We start from the raw sequence: 17693 nt of genomic DNA on the forward strand, positions 1-17693 counted from the left end.
ACTCGTCAAATGCTAGGTAATGACCATGCAAGGATGGGGGCGTGTGGTGTTTGTCAGTGCAGAATCTCAGCTGCGAGCATCAAGGTGGCCAGAGATGACAGGGCTGAGAATGGGACGGGCCACTGCGGAGCAAAGGAAAGATGTTTGAAAAACTGCCCAGTTCGTGGGCTGGGTGGCTGAGCACACACATCTCTAGCTCCCCTCGGTTCCTTATGGGAGACTCAGCCAAGCCCCACTCAGCTCAAGGTTCAGCAACTAAATCGGTTTGGGTGAAACAATGAAAATTCTTCAGTTTCTCCAACCAGAAAATCCACCAAACCTGAAGAATGAACTCACTGCCTGGTCCCTGGGGGTCAACGGAGCTGGTGCAGGAGTGAGAGTGAAAGAAGGGGGCAGTCGGTCTCCTCATTCAGGACACCTCCAGCCCTAAGGGTCCCTGCGCCCTCCCTGTGGGACTGGCTAAACTCTGCCACCCGTCGCACCTTTGAACTCCCGCTCTCCACTCACATCTTCTTCTTTGCTTACACGTGTACACTGTTTTCTACACTGATCTTTCCTGGCCTTGGTGAAAATGTCTTCACAGGTTTTTTATGACCTGGAAAAATGCTTATGATTTGGTATTACATGAAAAAAGAGAGAGAGATACAAACTTGTATTTCCATAGTAAGGTTTCAACCCCAAACTATAATACATATGGAAATATGTATATGTTGTACTATTTATATAGTATATGTTTATGCAATATTCTAATACTTAATGTTTGCTCTGTCTTAAGACCATCCTGTTTCTCCATTCAGGAAATGTGCTCAGGTGAGAGGCATTCTGGGAAATCAGCAGTAGAAGAGGCACAGGACTGGGATGTCTGCACACCAGGGCAGACCCGTGAGGATAATCACTTCGTCCAAGACACAGAGGCCCTGGAGCAGATGACACACTCCAGACCTGGCCAAAGGAAGCTCATGCTACTACCAGCCCAGGGAAGCCAGGTCTGGGAAAGAAGGTTCCAGCTGGACAGCCCATCCAGCAGGACCTCAGCCCACTGGGAGTAGGGACGTGGAGTGGGTACAGGACTCAACAGGGTCCAGTTCACTTACAGAGGGGATGACAAGGGCTGGCATCCGCTGCAGCTTGGGACCGAGCCTCCCGCACCTGGAGACCTGGACAGACCAGCTCCTCCCACAGGCAGAGGCCAGCACCCTGGGAGGGACAGGAAAGAGGTAAATGACTGCTCCGTCTTCCCACGGCTCACCCCAAGGGCTAGATACGGCTGGAACAGTCAAGGACGGGGGAGATGCCTTCCCTCTGGGAGCCTTTCCCCCCTTCCCCTCTGCAGGCTGTTTTCTGGAACCATTCTCCTCCAGAGTTCCAAAGGCCTCCTTCCAACAGTACCGGGCAAGACTGCCCATCCTTCCTTCCTCGACCTTCTGCATCATTGGCTTCCCTGTCCTCAAGTTCCTGGTTGTTCTTCCCCTGAGACCACCCCTTCTCCCTTCACTGCGCCCCTTATAAGCCCTTCCTTCCCTGCCAGGGGTACCCCACAATGTTCAGTCCTTGGGACTCTGCACTTTTTTTTCCATGATGGGCTCCCTCAGTAAAATGAGCCTTCTCAGGGTTTCAGCTGATATCGCTACAGTTATAACACAGTGGGTAGTGGAGGAACTGTTCACCACTGGGAGAGGGACAGATTCTTTAAGAAATCATTTTCACTTTGCAGATAAGGAAGGGACTCGGAAGACTTAGATGACTCCCCAAGGGTCCCACCCTAGGTGACCTGGCCCTTGTTGCCACCTTCTCCCATTGTGGCCCCATCTTCCACAGCAGATCTGCAAGGCAGTCACACAGGCTAAGAGAATGTTTGCCAACTCTGAGCAGCCTGGAAGGGAAGCGCCACTTAGTTATAAGAGGTGAGTGCCTGGGCTGAAGACACTGCCCCAGCCCAACTTAATATTTTATCAAGCTGTCTTAGGGGTTTATGTCAGTACGTATTTCATTCTTTTTAAGTTTCCACATTTTCAGAGTATATACCATGGTTTAAAGATGGGCACTGAAGTTATTCCTAATTTTGATCTACAAATAACACTTCAAATAACATCCTTGCCTGCATTTCCTCATGCACATGTGTGAATTACTGACTTAGATTTTTGAGAAGAGCATAATCAGACCAATAGTATCCACATTTAAAATCATAGCAGACAGTGCCAAATTTCCTTCCAAAGTGGTTGGGACAATTTACAACCCCAACCCTCAGTCACGCCCCAGAGCGCTAAGGTCCACACTTTCCCACCCATTCCTTCACCAATAGTTAAGATCATCAAAGTTTAACATTTTTGAAATCTCATGACTGAAACATGGTATGCTGCTGTTTGCCAAAGCCCTCTAACTGAGCCTGGTGGAAGGTGCTCTCTTCTCTCTGGCAGAGCCCCAAGAGCTGGGGATGAACCAACACCCGAGAGGGGAGGGTGGGTCCCCAAGGGTGTCTACTCCCTGAACCCAGCTATTCCCTCTCTGCTGTCCCTCCCCACAGTCAGTTTATGGGAGCCAACACCATCCCCTTTGAGGTTCAAGCTAATTCAAGTTGTGTTTTTGCTACTTTCTGCCAAAAGTTGAACTCCTAATGGAAATGTATAAGTGTGTCTGCCATCCTTGTCTCAGAGTCCACAGGGAACTGATTCTCTAGTCTCTCTCATTGTTCTTTTTCTCTTTTCTTCTTTCCTCTTTTTATTGCCCTCCCCATTCACACATCTCTTGCCCGAGGCACCATCTTCAGGGGTCCAGATCACACAGGAGGCCCTTTTCGAGGAGGGAAGGGCATGGCAGTAAGTAAAGCCCCTGGGAACAGCGGAGGGTGGGGCATTTGCCTGTTTGCTCCCTGAGAGTCTTCACAGAGCCAACGCAGACACTTTGAGAACACAGTTTCTCACTTTGGCTGTGTGAAAGGTGGCCAAGGTCAATGTTAACAGACAGAACATCTCTGTTTTAAGGGAGAGAGAAAAGCAAGAGAAAGAAAGAATGAAAAGACACAGCAAAGATGGTGGCATGAGAGGTCAGACAGAAACCTCCTCCCAAAACCACACATAATATGAAAATATAGCAAATACAACTAATCCCAAAAGAACAACAGGAAAGAAGCTGTGGCAAACTGCCTACACCTGGGGAAAAGAGCAGACCTCATGGAAAAGGGTAAAGTGCCAAAGCCATGATCTGGCGGGACCCAAGCCCTTCCCCCACCCCAGCTCACTGGTGGAAGGAAGAGAAATAGAGCAGGGAGGGGGTGGAGGCCTAGGACTGCTGAACACCCAGCCCTGGAGATCTGCTCTGGGAGCACAAACCTACTTTACATGGTGCTCTGGAGATTAGTGGGGTTGGAAAGCTATGACAGGAGGAATACTTGGAAAGACTGAGATTCCAGCTGCATCCAGAGAACAGGTACCCACAACAGGCTGTTCTGGGACAAAAGAAAGGCGGGCACTCTGAGAGACTTCCCAACAGCAAGAGGGCTGCTAAAGGGGCAAGGACTGCACAGAGCTTGCTGCACAGGAGAAAGGACAGGTGGACAAAATTGTCCCTGTGCACTCAGCCCAGCAGGTTGGGAACTTTCACGAGCTTCAAGTGCTTCATCCCCCTAGCTGGCAATGCAGGTCCTAGGCCCTCCACTGCAATATGCAGCCTGCCACTCCTCTGGGCCAGCACCAGCTCACAAACTGGCTGCCCCCGCCATTGTGCCAGGCCAGCCAGAGGGTGGCCTCACCTATGGCAGCTACAAATGCATAGCATAGAGGCTCCTCCATGCATACTGGGCCCACTGACCCTGGCACTGGAGGCAGGCACTGTATCTGGGAAGCAAGAAATAATTCTTTCCTCCCAGCAGGCACCAGCACCGCACCGCTCACCTGCAACCCTTGCCATCACTCCAGGGACTGAGCAGCTCCAGAAAGTAGAGCTTCTGGGCACTAGAGGGCACCACCTATACCAAGTTATTTTTATAAACATGAAACATCAGAAGAACCTGGTACAAACCAAAATCCCACAAACACCTGAAAGAAGGCCAAGCAAAACTGCACTCATCAATCTTCCTGAAAAAGATTACAAAATAAAAATCATAAACATGCTCATGGGCTACCGAAAAATATTCAAGACCTCAGAGAGGAATTCAAGAAAGAGATAGAGACTTTGAAAACTACAGTATCCAAAATGAAACATAAAATGGAGGGATTTAAAAGCAGATTAGATGATGTAGAGGAAATGAAATAGAAATTAGAGAACCAGAATACAAAGAAGCTGAGGCACAGAGAGAAAAAAGGATCTCTAGGAATGAAATAATATTAAGAGAACTGTGGGACATCCAAATGGAACAATATTCACATTATAGGGGTACCAGAAGAAGAAGAGAAAGGGGATAGAAAGTGTCTTTGAGGAGGTAATTGCTGAAAACTTCCCCAGTCTGGGGAAGGAGATAGTCTCTCAGGCCATGGAGGTGCACAGATCTCCCAACACAAGGGACCCAAGGAAGACAACACCAAGACATAGAATAATTAAAATGGCAAAGATCAAGGATAAGGACAGACTATTAGAAGCAGCCAGAGAGAGAAAAAAGATCACATTCAAAGGAAAACCCATCAGGCTATCATCAGACTTCTCAACAGACTTACAGATCAGAAGGGAGTGGCATGATGTATTTAATGCAATGAAACACAAGGGCCTTGAACCAAGCATACTCTATCTGGCAAGATTATTGTTTAAATTTGAAGGAGGAATTAAACAATTTCCAGATAAGCAAAAGCTGAGAGAATTTACCTCCCACAAACTGTCTCTACAGTGTAATTTGGAGGGACTACTATAGATGGAAGTATTCTTAAGGCTAAATATCTGTCACCAGAGAAAATAAAACCACAGCAAAGGAAGTAGACCAATTAATTACTAAGCAAAAGCAAAATTAAATCAACTACCTGCAAAGTCAGTCAAGGGATATGCAAAGAGTATAGAATATGATACCTAACATATAAAGAATGGAGGAGGAAGAAAAAGGAGGGGAAAAAAAAGAACCTTTAAATTGTGTTTGTAATAACATACTGAGTTAAGTTAGAAAGGCACAGCAGAAGAATCTGCCCTCCCTTTTTGTTTTAATTATTATAGCCCCTAACACAGAGTGAAAACTTTGTGAAGAATCTACATCGCAGTTGCAGCTTCTTAAGAAACAGACGCAACATAAACACATAAACACAGGCTGTCGGTGTTCTTTTGATGGTACTTGTGTTTATTGTTTTGTTTTATTAACAAAAGAATGAGAACAAGGTGCTAACTTATGTCCAATCTAAAAATAAAAGGAGAAAAGCTCAACCTTTACTCTATAGGAACATCATCTTCTGAGTTTGTTAAACACTAGGGCCCCACCTTCCCTGGGCTGATCTAACACTGAAGCAAGATGTTGTCAAGCATTCCTCTGGTTGACATGACCTGTGATGCTGGAGATCTGAGGGAAAGTCTTTTCAGATATGAGCTCATTGCACCATGGATTAATTTTGAGAAACAGAAATGGGACAGAGAAAACATCCCTATGTTAGAAAGCAGGGGCCCTGCACAAAGAGACTGTGTCCTTCAAGGCCAAACAGGGAGAGAGGAATGAGACAAAAAGACTTCCCTCCCTAGATTGGAGGACTGAGAAAATGGCTGGAAAAAGGCTGGCCAGGCTGGGAGCATAGGGACAGGAGGTAGAGGGAGGGAGGTGTGCCCCCAGGGCAGCTGCAGGGCCAACGGCAAACTTGGGAGAAGGGCTCACAGAGAGGCTATGGGAGAAGCGAATGGCTTCTCAGCATGTCCCAGTAAATTGTCAGTAAAATTAGCCCCATCCTCCCACCTCCTACCCCATTTAGAAAAGGGTTTTTTTCTGGAAGCTGGTAAAGGGGCTGAGTTTTACATTACATTTGTTGGGGTCAAAATAGTCAACAGCAAACAAGAGAGGACAATTTGTGAAGCATCTGTGCAAGCTTGTTGGTCTATCCTGCAGTAGCCCCACTATCTAGAATAGTGTCTGGCATGTAGCAGATGCTCAGAAAATATCTGTGGAATAAATACATACAGCTTTTCATATACGCAGTTTCAGCCACACACATTGCTGTGTCTTCCTCCTTCAAAGTCCGGTTCAATGTTCACCAAGACTCTGCTGTGACTGACCTAGATCCTCACTCTCAGCCTCGGTTCCCTGTCCTGCTGGCCTGTCTCCACTGTCCACTCTGTGTCTGGGAAGGGGCAGAGATAAGATGCGTCCTGGGAGAGTGCTCTAAGCTTGCCAGTGAGAGCTGCTGGTCCACCCTTTTTGCCCATGGCCAGGGTAGAGTTGTGGACTTGTCCACCTGGTTCTCCAATCAAGGCCCCAGGTCCACCCCATACTGTGGGAATGGGGGAACATCATCCTAGGCATCAAACCGTCCACCCTTGGTTACTTTGCTTTGTGCAAGGGTGAAGCCTCAGCTGTCATATGTGTCAGGATATGTGACTCTGGGCAAAGATTAACCTCTCCCAGCCCAGTCTGTTCACCTACGAAGGAGGGAGCAGCTGCAAATACCTCCCTGCTCTTCTGACAACGACATGGTGAGGGTCAAATGAGGTCAGGCATGTGAAAACACGAAGAACTCTGCAAGCCCAGGCCAGGTATAGCTCTGCTGATCTCAGTTAGTAGGTCTCTGAACACACACACACACCCTCTGGCCCACCAACTACTTTCATTCCCTAGACCCAAGGCTGAGACCCTAGACACCTCCCTTTGCCTCCAGTCTCCTGCTCCAGGCACCGCAGTGAAAGCTAATGGCTGGCTGAGGTCTGTGGGCTGCTGGACTACTGACAGGGCTTGGATGCAACACCCTAGCACATGCTTCTGGCCAGAGGAGGTGAGCCCTGGTCCCCTCATTTGTTAAATCTCACAATCACAGGCAGCAGGTGGTCTAATCGGGTGGGGAAACTGTGGCACATGGAAGGCCAAGTAGCTTGTGTTAGATGCCTGCTGGGCTGACCCAGAAGCCTGGGAGACCATCAGGGACAAGGCTGGTCTCCCCTCCCCATGACAGAGTCCCAGGTGAGGTCCCAGGGCAGGCTGAGGGATGTAGAGGCTAGTCTCAACATGGTCTCAGACAAAGGAAAATCCTCAAGGCCTGGTGTGCAGTGGCAGTGAGGCATACCCACAGATTGCCAAATTTAGCAAATAAAAATATATGACAGATACCCAGTTACACTTGAACTTCAGATAAGAATCAAACAGTTTTAAAATACAATTATGTCCCATGATTATGTTTGGGATATACTTATACTTTATTTGTTGTTCATCTGAAATTCAAATTTAACTGGGTGTCATATATTTTATCTGGAATCAACTCCCCTCTGAAATCCCCAGGGCTAGAGGGGTTTAGGGGGTCCAACCCCTTCCCAGAGCCTGCAGACCCTGCCCATTGGAGGTTCTGGGAACTCTTCTGAGAAGCTACTTCCCTGCCGCCTGCCAAGGCTGTGTCCTCAGTTGCTGGGTAGTGATCAGTACAGCCCAGCACTGGGTGGAAGGAGGAAAGCGACCACAACAAAAAGGAGAACCAGGGGTCCCCTCAGGTCATTTCACCCCTGAACCTCTGTGAGATGAGAGTAACTGTCTCCTCCACAGGGCCTTGTGCGCATCAATGGAGGTTATGGGTGGGTAGGTGCCTTAGCATGTCCTCCTCCTCTGAGGGTGTTTTGCAAGGGTCACACCTGCCTTTGCTCAGCTCTTATGTATTTGTGTCCCGAAGTGGCCAGCACTGTCTCTCCTCCCAGCCCACTGCCCAACCAACCTCCTTGCAGCTGCCCTGACAGCTCTGCCCTTCCCACCCGGCTCTCAGTGCCCTTCCTGAATCCCTTTACTACTTCCTTCACTTCTCTGACCTTCTGTGTCCTTCCCTGTAGAATAGTGATGTTCACGACCTTGCTGGGCTTCCTGGGGTCTCAGAGAGAATGAGGTGGGAAAAGAGGTATAAAACTATGTTGTAAACTGGGAAGTTTTGTTAGAGGTAAATAAAGAATAGAATGGCAGCTGGGCAGTCCAGGAAAGCTTTCTGAGCCTCCTTACTGGCTGACTTCAGATGCCCACAAGAAGCACCAGCGACAACCAACTGAACGGACCAAGGCAATTACAGCAGTTGAAGCAGGGAGATGTGGGTGGCGGGCTGACACCTGAGTGGGGACCTTTAGAGGAGCAGCCATAAACTACGAATGAGGTCTGGGCTGCATGGGAACCCTGGGGAGGCAGGGGCAGTGACGGGTGTGCAGGGTAGTGGGGCTTCGGCCCTTTCCTTCCAGCTCAGCAGAGTGAGTCATCTGGAGCAGCCAACCTAAATCTCACCCTCACCCTCCTGCACTCCAAGCTGAGCTGAAATGGTCCAGAGGCTGTGCCCAGAGCACAGAGACAGAAATACAGAGAGTGAGTCACGGAGCTGAGTCAGAGCCCAGTCAGCCCTTTTCAGGGCTCCAACGAAGGCTGTGCCAGCAGAGAGGCATTCTTCTAGCCTTGCCCCCCTCCACCACCCCCCCACACACTCCTCCACATCAATGAACTCACAACAGGCTTCCCTTGACTGCTAGCCTCACTCATTTTCCCAGGTTCACTGAAACCCTCCCATGTAATGGGCTTTCTTCACTCTCTCACTCACTTATTCATTCACAGCTCAGACAGACATCAGGGATAAAAACCAGTCTTTGTCTTCAAGCTCTCCACCCAGCAGGAGAAAGAAACAGTTTCCATCCAAGCCCAGCACTGCAGAGGACTGGCTGTGGGAGAGCAGCACACACCACCGGCAACCCAGCTGGTAGGAGGGGGACTAAGGGAGCAGTCCAGACACAGCCCTTCAATGTTGGGATGGGCAGGAAGTCACTGCCCAGTCTGAGGACTCCAAGTTGGGGCCCTCTACCTGGCAGCAGGAACACTTAGCCTAAAGGTGCATCTACACAGATTCACACAACATTCTCTTTTCTTCTCAGAATTAATATGGAAACTTTGACACATGTGAGCATAGCCTGAGCTAATGGTTGCAAAACAGTTTCTAGTCTGATCCGCCCATTTCCAGCATGAAGACTGATTTTTGGCTTTGAATATGTAACATAAAGAACCATCTGTTTGTATCAGAGAATATACAATACCAGAACTGGGATGACTTAGAAGACATCTACTAGTCTAGTCTAACCACTTCTTTTATGGAAGTAGAAACTCAAATCCAGACAGGAGAAAGGATGCAGAGTCCTTTGATAATTCCCATCTATTTTCCAGTCTTTAAACAAATATAATTTTTACTACAAATATAAATCTCAATGCAGAGAGAATAAAAAAGAAAAACCACATAAATCCTAACACTCTAATATAACCATTGATATCATTTTTCTACCATTTCTTTATAGAGTTTCTCTTTACACAATTGTAATCATATGTGCATATAACTTTGTATGTTATTTTTTTCATTCAACTTTATGTTCTACACATTTCCACTATGCTACTAGTCTTCATAACTACCGTTTTTAATAATTACATAGTATTCCAGAAAAGAGATGGTCATACTTTTTTCATGACTTATTTAACCATTCCTTTAATGAAGGACATTTAAGTTATGCCCAAATTTGGTTATCATAACACTAAATATTACTTTTTTTAAATTTACTTCCATGGGTCAGACAGATTCTAACTCTGTAAGTGGAATTGTTCTAAAGTAAAAAGTGTGAACATTTTTAAGTCTTTTGATGTATGTTAACAAATTGTTTTCTCTAAGCTTGTACTAATTAAACTGTCACCAGCAGTACAAGGCCTATTTTCATTGCATCTTTACCCTTTATTATATACCATGGCTTAAAATAAAATAGTAACTTGTCCATTTCAGTGAGTGACCAGAATGTGTTTATACCTTCTGACCCACCAATTCGCTTGCTAGAATTTTGGAAATAATCATCAACTATGTATTCCCACATGCCAAGATGTCCACTGAAGAGTGTGTTCTTAAATCTTGAAATGCACTTTATGTCAAAGTCTATGAAGAAGGGCCTTAGAGGTAAGGTCTTCTATATTTTACTTTATACTTCTGTGTTCCTTTAATTATTCCTAGTGAGCATGTATTGCATTTATAATTAGCAAGATGACAAAGATATTTCCATATCAGAGAAAAAGAACTTGTGGAAACCAGCACCCCCTTTTCCTCTGCAGTTGGAGTGCTGGCTCAGTACATCAGATCCCCAGGCCTAAGCCACCACCTCAAGGTTTCTATCAAATAGTGGTAATATTATTAACAACATAGGGTTCTTATGTCACTTCAATGAAATCATCCTATAAAATGCTTAGCACAAAGCCTTGCATTTAGTAAGTATTAATAAATGTTAACTATATTGTTGCTTCATTCTGACACTTCTTTCAGCTCCCTACACAAAACCTTAGCCACTATTTCTTACCACTTATTACAATAACTCCCAGCTTCCAGGGAACAGAGCCTGTGTGAAGCTGCATTAACCACATACCTTTCTTGAGAATGCTGTTTGGCAAATTGTAAGCCATTAACCACAGAGCCACATAAAGGCAGGATGCACGACGGAACCAGTGGTGCAGTGTGTGTGGGCAGTGCACTTGAGCACGAATGATCGCCCATTCCATTCCAGATGGTGAGGGAGATGCACAGCATTTGCCACCCACAAAAATGAGAGCACTTGTTTTCAGCAGAGCAACAGCTGGGGTGGGGGGGACACCCAGAGATGCAAAACTAAGAATATCTGTTTTTTTTACATCTGAAAGCTCCAGGCATCCATAATGCTTAAGATCTCAAGTATCTTTTGCTCATTTTCATAAAAAAAACAAAATCAAACAAAAATCATGTTTAGAAAGAAAAGCTGTGGGACATCAAGCTGAGAAGCAAGGGCATGTGACTAGTTCTGTGAACGTGGCCAAGTTAACTCATCTTTTTGTGTCTCAATTTCTTTATCTGTGAAATGGAGATAATAAAAATATCTACTCTGGGGTTTGTTGTGAGGATTAAGTGAGTTAATATGTACATAGAAATGCTCTGTAAATGCTGGCCAGTTACTATCTTTGTGTCTGTTTGGCCTCAGCCACCGAGCGCAGGGTGGCAAACCTCACAGCCAGGGGGAACATCTTGAGGGCCCTCCTAGGGGACATAGCCATGGAAGAAGGGCAGCCCAGGTGTGCAAGCAGAGCTTTTGCTTCTTCTCAGCCCCTCTGGAGGCAGGGCTCAGGGGAGGGAATCCCTGCCCTGCTGGGCTTCCCTCAGGCACCAGACACTGGCAGTCTCACTGCAGTGGGTTGCTGGGGGCCGTGGAGGGGTCATGCAGTCCACAGAGGGAGGCTGACCTTGAGGGCTGCTGCTCCTAGAATGACCCCTGACTGGAGTGCCTTTGAAGGTACCAGGGCCTCCAGGCAGCTTCCTGACTGAAGGCCAAGGTGTTTGCAATCCAGAGGCCTGGAGCGGAGGGGGCAAAGCCTGGGGGCGGGGCAGAAATGGGGGGGCTGGTGTGGGAAAAACGGAGGGGTAGGGGAGAAGAAAGAAGTAAGAGTTATAGACAAGGTAGGGGCCTAGCGGGAGGCCAGAAGCAGTGGGGAAGGCGGGAGACCAAAGTGGGAGAGGTAGGAGGGGGAAGGAGTTGGGGGAAGCGAAGGGAGGCTGTTGTGTGGGTGGGAAGAGAGGGGGCAGGGCAAAGGAGACCGGCAGGCCCCCGGCCAGAACGACAGCCCCTCCTTCCCCTCCGAATGTGGCTGTTTACTGGGCACCACCCTACCCCGACAGAAATGCAGCGCTGGCCTTTCTGGCCTCTCTGGCCTTTTCTAGCCGGGTTGCAGCCACACGCCTCCGATGCCCTCTCAACAGGCAGCCGCCCGGGAGGACTCAGCAGGAGCCTCAAATGCCACCTACTCCCCGGCCTCTTTCCCAGTTGATGCTTCTATTTTAGGCACCACATTATTTCCTGCTGTGATTTTTTCAGCCTTCTAATTCGGGCTCTGAGGTAAGCGGTGACATCCGCTCTGGCTCCCGCAGCCTCCCTCTCCCGCCCCTGGAAGCGGCACTCGACCCTTCCCAGCAGCTCCAGGGATTCACTCAGCCACAGCGGGCCAGCAGGTGGCTTTAGGAGGAGGGACATCTCCCGCCCTCCCCACCCCATGCAGGATGAAAGGTCTAGCTAGAATGTATTTGCAGGCAAGAATTTAGGAAAACTGACAGAGACCTGGTATAAGTGAATCCATTGTGTACCCTTCTAGGAGGCTGTAGGTGCTTCCCTATCAGTGGTCTTCAGCCCTTTTTTGGAGGAGGGCGCCTTTGAGAGTCTGGTGAAAGCTATGCACCCTCTGTCAGATAGTGTCCACCACATGCAACCATGCCCAACCCTCCACAGACACTGCAATCCTGCTTATAATGTCAGGGATGTGCACGGGACGCTAGGGGTCCAAGGACCCCAGCTCAAAGGTCCTGAGTATCCTGTGGGTCTCCTCTTGCAGGTGTCCTCACGGCCAGATTCAGACCATTCTTCCTTTCCTCCCCTCCCCTGTGACCGGCCTCATTATATTTAATGAGTGCGCTTTCAAACGTGTCTTGTCTGTGCAAGGATTTCACCCAGAAATAGGCCAACAGAGCCTAACTGTAAACTGCTTCATTGGGGTGGTGGGTGTGCCCCGGGGCCTCCAGTCTAGCTGGTTACCTGCGTCCTGCCTGACTGTGGTGTTAAAGGACCACACCTGGATGTGGGTAGACTTGGGTGGGAATTCAACACTTAGGAGCTTTGGCACTGTGACCCCTTGAGCCTCCATCTCACTTGCACAATGGGAACCCAAATAATACAGCTTTCCTGGCAGGACTCAGTGAGGCGGCACCACAGTGGGAGGCAGCTTTCAAAGGTGCTTCTCTGTCAAGGAAAGGGCCAGCTTACTTCTGAATCACTCAGACCTTATCTATTACCCCTCAGAATGGGCAGCACCCAATAAGTTTGGGTTTTTTTAGGCAGATAGACAAAATGAGTCCAAAACAAGGAAGTGATTTGAGATATCTCCAGAACAATGAGTGAGAAGTCAAGAGCCCATTCCCAGAGCCAGAGCAGCGAGCACAGAAATCTGGCTGATCTTCATTCAGGATCTCCTGTTTCCCCACAGGTGTTAAAAGGGGGCTCTCCATCCCTTCCTCTTCACTGACACCTTCCTTACCACTTACAGACACGCCTTTCTTGTATCTTTCATGCTCTCTGGGGTGCCCTCTGCTTATTATTCTAGGTTTTTCTCCCACCCCTGTGAGATGTCTACTTCCCCTGTGTGCGTTCTCAGCGTGGTGCCCCCCTAACTGCCTGGTTCAGGGACCTTTTCTTAGTCTCTGCACTCCTAACTTCTGGGACCCACTTCCTGAGCCTGCGGAGGGCTCTCCTCAACCTGTCCTCCCCCTACTCCTGCAGCCACACCCCAGCTTGGCTCTCCTCCTGCCCCTCTGACTGCTCCTTCTCTGTTGTTGGCTCCTCCTCCTCCTCCTCCTCTGCACCCAGGGTCCTCCGTCCTCTGCCTGCGGGGAGGGGGCCTCACTGACTCTGGGGGCTTCAGCTAGGCTTCTACAAAGCCAGCTCTGTCCTCGCTTGAGTTCCAGTCCCAGCTTCAACTGCCCATTGGACACCCTAAATGTAAGACCTGTTGTCACCTCAAACTCAACATATCTAGAAATGAATTCTTCATCTTCCCCCCAGCTTTCCCTCCTGGCTTCCCTTTTCTGTTTGGAGCACGGCATTCTGCTGGTCACCCAGGCACAAAAGCTCCATCAACCCCGACTCTTCTCCCCCTCACCTCCCACCTCCGTGCAGGCACCAAAGCCTGTCCACCCCTGCTTTGGTACCTCTCTCTGGCTTCCATCTCTTCCTTGCTTTTTCCACTTCCAAGCACCTAACCCTAGCTCTCAGCTCTGATGGCCGCAGAAGATTCCTGGCTGGTGTTTCTGCCCATCTTCTCTCCGTCCTTGAAAATAGGTTAATTACTGAGTCAAGACCCACCTCCATTATAACTTCCTCAGTCATCTGAACTCCTCTAGCACATCTTGACTGTTCCATTCACCTTGCCAGTGCATCTTATCTTACCAAGTGATAGCTCTCCTATGTTATATAGCTTTCCACATTTTTTACCTAAATGGTAAACTCCACATTTTTACCTAAGAATTCTTTCTCAGCCACCAATCTGAGCTTGTCTGGGGTCAGCCTAGACCCCTGGCACTGCACCCTGACTTTTAAAATAAGTGATTCTGACTCCTCATTGTCCCTATTATTTTTCTGTCTGGCTCACTTCAGCCCTTTTTAATTAACCAAAGAGTGCCTTTTGCCAGAAAGCAGAGAACCCAAATTCCAATGCCTCCAGGGACCAGCAAACAGGTCACGAAATGGATAAGGCAGGCCAAGTATGTGATGACAGGGAGTGACAGGACATGGCATCTAGAGCCCATGTCCCCCATCTTGAGAGTTTGCTGCTCCTGGGCCCCCCTTCATTGCCACTGGGCCTACTATGGCCAGATCCTGCAGCTTTCAAGAGAAACACTGAATATGGATTTCTACGGGAAATTTCTCAACTTTTAAAACACTGCGCAGGCCAAACAAAACATGGCTGCAACCTAAAATCAGCCTGCAGGTAACCCTGGACAGAACATTTCCTGCTTTGTAAATATTCTTTTTATCACCCCATCCCCTTTGTAAATATTCTTGATGTTGCAGAAAGCACTTTGGAATGGGAGTTTCTAGTTACAATTATGTCTTACAATGAGCTGTGTAACCTTAGGTAATTATATCTCTTCTCTGGGCCTCACTTTCCTCACTTATTAAATGATCCTCAAAGCCTTTTCAACTTGGCAATTCTGTGGTTCTATGGCTATCCTAAATGGTAGGGGAAATGCTGCTTAATTGAATTGAGATTTACCATAAATATACACTGAACACAGATTACTACATTTCAGAGAAGTAGAATACAGTAAGACATTGGTTAACTGAAATTCTCCAGGGCTAACTGGAAAATCCCCTTTTAACCAAGCTTATTGTTGAAAGACTTTCTAAAACACCGGAGCTCAGTTTCCTGCCTTTCTAAGCACAGGAGATGCAGCAATGCCTGGCGAGAGGAACTGATGAGTCAATGTCTGGGGATGGCTCTGCCCCTTGGGTTACAGGGGGCAGAAGCAGACCAGGGTGAGGAGGTCCTCTCAGGCCACTCCCAGTCAGGGGGCTGCTCATTGTCAAGGACCACCTGGCTGGCGCCAGAAGGTAACTCTTTTGCAGGACTCAGAACCCAGAGTTTAACATCTGCTTAGGTAACCACTCATAAACTGGGCATTAGTTGAAAACTGGCACTGCCCAGAATGTCATAGCAACCAAGAATTCCTTCCCACTGAAAAGAGTAAGCGCTTTGGAGCCCAGCAGATCTTAGTTGGAATCCAGACCCTTCTGCTTCCTGGCTGTGTAACTTTAGGCAAATGCCTTAACCTTTCTGAGTCTTAATTTCCTTATCTATAAAGTAGAGAGAACAATGCTCTCTCATAGAGTTGTATGAATAGTATCTGCAAAATGGTTCCTGTGGTGGCATTTGGGGTTTAGTAAGTGCTAGGTAAGTGGAAATCATTATTCCATTAGGAAGTAACATTTTATCATTTAAAATCCAGTCTGATTCTCCAGTCCTTTTCTTAGTAGGGTTAAAAGTCAATACCAGTCACCTTTCACTTTCCACATTTGAGGAACCAACTACTTACAAATCAGATGTTGTCTCTTGCTCCTGCCTCCCTTCTGTCTTCCCTGTCATCCTGAAATAGAGATATCAGCCTTAAAATCAAAACCAAGATCTCAATTTTGCAACCATCATATTAATCATTGATTCATCAATGGATGGAAAAGTTTGATGAGAGCAGAGTACTTATAGGCTTAAAGTATCTCCCTTAAGCTACTTATTAATTACAAAGGGAAAAAACAGTAACTTTACAGTGGAGAAACCTGGCAGACACCTCCTTTACCAAGTGTTCGAAATTAACGTCACCAACACTGAGAAAAAGTCATCACGGGCCCCTAATGGGACGCATTAAGAAGGACACAGCATCACTTTTGTGAGATTCTTGCCCAAAATGCCTAACCTGAACCTAACTGTGAGATCAGATTCTCAGAAGCATCAGACTAACCCAAGCTGAGGGCCATTCTCTACAAGACAACTGATTTATAATCTTGTCATATCAAAGTCATGAAAAAGAAAGAAAACAGTTCTAAATGAAAAACTAAGGAGATATGACAGGTAAGTGGAATGTATGATCCTGGATTGGATCCTAAATTAGGAAAAAAATCATTCTAAAGAACATTACTGGAACAATTGGATAAATTTTAATATGGATTGCACATTAAATAATAGTATTACATCAATGGTAAATTTCCTGATTCTGGTTTCTATGGAAGTATGTTCTTGTTTTTGAGAAATTCACACTGATATATTTAAGAGTAATGAGGTATAATGTCTGCAGCTTACTCTAAAATAGTTTAAAAGAAAAGAAATATAAACATGGAAAAACACAGGCAAGGAGAAAAAGAATATTAAAACACATGTAGCAAAATGTTAACATGTGGTGAACTTGAGTGAAGAGTACACAGGAGTTCTTTGTACTGGTCCTGCCGCTTTCTGGTAAATTGAAATTATTTCAAAATAAAAAGTAAAAATGAAAAAAAAGTCAAAGCCAGGGATGTTCATGTCATTTGCCCCTGTAGTGTGGCAAAGAGGAGAGAGCCCTGACTTGATGTGGGGTTCAAACCCAATCCTACCAACCGCAGGATACTTAACATCCCTAGACTTGTCTCTTCACTCCAAAATGTAGGTAATAAGAGCACCCCTCTCTCAGGGTCATCCAGAGGACTAAATGAGAGTCTATGGAAAAAATCTGGCACAACCAATGTATTATTCACATATTCTACAAGTATATGCTGCTAAGGGTCCAGAAGTGATAAATATAAACAGAATTCTTGCCCTCACATAGCTTGCACTCTAGTAAAAAAGATGGAAGATTAATGACTAAATGAACAGGCAGACATATAATTGGAAACTGCCATAAAGTGTAGGAGGGTAATGGAGTGTAGCAGGAGAGATGGGAAACCTACCACATGCAGGGTGGTCAGGGAAAGTCTTACTGAGGAAATGACATTTAAGGTGAGAATGAATGAGGAGGGATAGATTAGCAATCTAGATGGTGGGAACAGCAAGAGCAAAGGCCCCTGAGGTGGTCAAGAACTAGGTGCCTGCAGTGAATTGCGACAGTCTTTCCTCTACTAGAGCACTTACAACTCCCTGTAGCCTCCCTGAGGCATGAGGGACGGGCTAGCACAGCACCCAGCTCAGATTGGACACTCAGTGAGCAAGGGAGTGGGGGTGTGCCACAGGGAGATCCCCTTTCTTCTAGCCCTTAGCTGTACCATGTGATGGAAAAGGCTTCTTCTGAACTGGCAGGTCTGGAATTTTCCCCTCTGTGGGCAACTTGCTTAGATCACAGAGCTGGAAGAGACCCCCAAAATCCCATGCTCCCACCTTTCATTTCAAAGGAAGAGCAGAGGCCTGAACTCAGGACAGACTTGCTGGAACCCACAGCCCTGGTTGGGGGCCCAGGTCTGGTGCTTTCCCCAGCCACACAGCCTGCCTTGTTTATTTGTTCAAAAGTTTGTTTCAGTGATGG

General features: G+C 47.1%; 1 protein-coding gene across 6 annotated transcripts in view; it reads right to left on the minus strand.

Moving 5' to 3' along the window:
- SLC4A1AP (solute carrier family 4 member 1 adaptor protein) overlaps positions 1 to 17693 on the minus strand; it is a 100710-nt gene that overhangs the window by 31163 nt on the left and 51854 nt on the right. For 3 of the 6 annotated variants that reach the window (XM_073214953.1, XM_073214972.1, XM_073214950.1), the window contains exons 15-16: positions 15744 to 15794; positions 1095 to 1197 (exon numbers count right to left, since the gene is read on the minus strand). The gene's annotated coding sequence lies outside the window, so the exon portion shown is untranslated. The remainder of the gene's footprint in view (positions 1 to 1094; positions 1198 to 15743; positions 15795 to 17693) is intronic. The other 3 variants (XM_037009418.2, XM_073214958.1, XM_073214965.1) reach the window with 1 other exon arrangement.

This window comes from Manis javanica, chromosome 1 (genome assembly GCF_040802235.1).
Source record: "Manis javanica isolate MJ-LG chromosome 1, MJ_LKY, whole genome shotgun sequence".
In the NCBI taxonomy this organism is placed as follows: domain Eukaryota; kingdom Metazoa; phylum Chordata; class Mammalia; order Pholidota; family Manidae; genus Manis; species Manis javanica.